This window comes from Hyalella azteca, unplaced genomic scaffold, assembly GCF_000764305.2.
Source record: "Hyalella azteca isolate HAZT.00-mixed unplaced genomic scaffold, Hazt_2.0.2 contig15835, whole genome shotgun sequence".
In the NCBI taxonomy this organism is placed as follows: domain Eukaryota; kingdom Metazoa; phylum Arthropoda; class Malacostraca; order Amphipoda; family Hyalellidae; genus Hyalella; species Hyalella azteca.
In genome coordinates, this window is record NW_025945669.1 from 9,736 (window position 1) to 11,733 (window position 1,998).

The 1,998-nt window shown below is 44.4% G+C and overlaps 1 long non-coding RNA gene across 1 annotated transcript; it reads right to left on the reverse strand.

Annotated features, from left to right (window-relative positions):
• Positions 1-241: 241 nt before the first annotated feature.
• On the reverse strand, positions 242-1,421 carry LOC125179226. Its single transcript, XR_007157188.1, has 3 exons — positions 1,349-1,421; positions 953-1,057; positions 242-841 (listed from the first exon to the last, which is right to left on the reverse strand). It is a non-coding gene; the product is annotated as an uncharacterized LOC125179226 (long non-coding RNA).
• Positions 1,422-1,998: the final 577 nt, after the last annotated feature.

Consider the following 1,998-nt stretch of genomic DNA (forward strand, 5'->3'; position numbering starts at 1 on the left):
TGTTGCCGCCTAGATAGCAATTCTAAATAATCCTAAGCGTCTTGAATTGCTCAATCGTTGCCGACTAACGTTTCAGAGGAATTACCATCAAGACTAATTTTAAGTTCTGCCTTCTTACAGTACTCTGTTTTGCAGAGCACGTTATGTGAAGATTGACTGAAAATTAGAAGTACAGTAAGATTAAGAAAATCTGTATTTCATTCACCGAACCATCTGCGGCCTCTGGCATTGAGGCCGCGAGATGTGTGACCCATTGAGGCAACGATATTTATCCTTGAGTTTGTTCCTTGCAGCTATACCAGTTTGCCTCTCAGAGACAATCTCTTGGTTGTCTGGTGTACTTCTTTTCTAGATAAACGGTTTTTTCCCTTTAAATTGTTGAGCTCTTTGCTGGAAGAAAGAAAGCTCGACGTTTTCAAATGTTTCTGCAGTGCTCGGGGCTTAGGATTTTCAATTTTAGGATTTGCGTTCATGTACACACAATTTTTGAACGTAACTTGTTCTGCCTCACGCGACGCTATACCATTAATTATCCTTCCACTGTGGCGGGAGGGTTAACAGGGGCGCCGGGAGAGGGTTGACAGGGGCGCCGGGAGAGGGTTGACAGGCGCCGGGTTGAGAGGAGGGGGAACTTCACTTTAAATCTTTAAAATCTTCATCTTTTAAAAAGTAATATCTACGATATGCCGATTGCTCAGACTGTGGCACTGCAATTAAAAGGTCCGTTACAGCTTCAAGCGAGTGCGGCGAAAGCGTGTACAGGCCGCCGGCGGAGCATAGGCTCTGGCGGCCGCAATTTGTCTTCATGGATGTATCGGCCCCACCATGGACATCGTAGGCGCTGCACATCCGAAAACAAGTTTACAAGAGGGTACACACCCAGAAACATGTTTATCTTATATATGAGCAAATATAAGACCATATGAGCATCATTATCACATCTGTTGAGGACCTTAGCATTGTTGTCGAGGTCCTAGCCACACACCAGGGGCTGGCTCGGCCGTGGCGAAAGGTTCGCTGTGGAGGCTCTCGTGCGGGCGTGAGCTGCGTCACATTCCTGTTGGCAAGGATATTCACGCTAATCAATCGCATCGCAAGCATATATCCTTATACAATCTGATGTCTCCTTTGTAGTTCTCCCTAGCACGATTCTCACTGGTAATTCAAGACGGTTATAACCGTCATAAAAACTGGCATATTTAAACTTAAGGCAGCCAAATCTGTTTGGAAAGTCAATCTCTTGCCTCCTATTGCACGTATTCAAAGGTCGTGGTAATATTAGGTGAACTACGGCATGCAATATATACTAGCCAGTCAATAGCAATAGTTAATACTGGTGCACACTTACATGGTCAAGATGAGGAGCTTCGCATTCTTGGCGCCAATAGCGGAGCCCAGCTGGAGAGTGGTGACTAATAATCCCTGGGTCCTACGAAAGATGCGTTTGAAGACTTCTTATCTTCAGTCGTACTCGGAGAAGCGCGGCGACTCAAAACTAACAACGGGATAGTGAGAAAGCGACTCGACTGATTACAGTCGTCAAAAGTTGTATTTATAAAAAGGGACAAAGGATGAAATGCATGTGCGTCGTTTAATAAATAATTACATGGAACAAATAATAATGAATAATAAATATAACTAGCTGTAAGTGAGAACTCTCAGATCGAAGATGAAGACAAGATGGTTCGGCTGGGCCAACCGTTTAGGCTACCGGCGCTTGCTAGACATGAAGTAGCATTGGTATGGTTGCAGGTCGCACGAAGGTTGAACATTTATTAGGTAGGCAAATTAGGAGTTTGCGGAGGAGCACGTGACTGATGACAGGCGCGTGGTTATTCCAGCTCCATCCTAGCGTTACGAATATTAGTACACGAACGTACGAACGTAATGTTTGTCGCGTCACGAATATTAGTACACGAACGTAATGTTTATCGCGTTACGAATATTAGGACACGAACGTACGAACGTAATGTTTGTCGCGTTATGAATATTAGTACA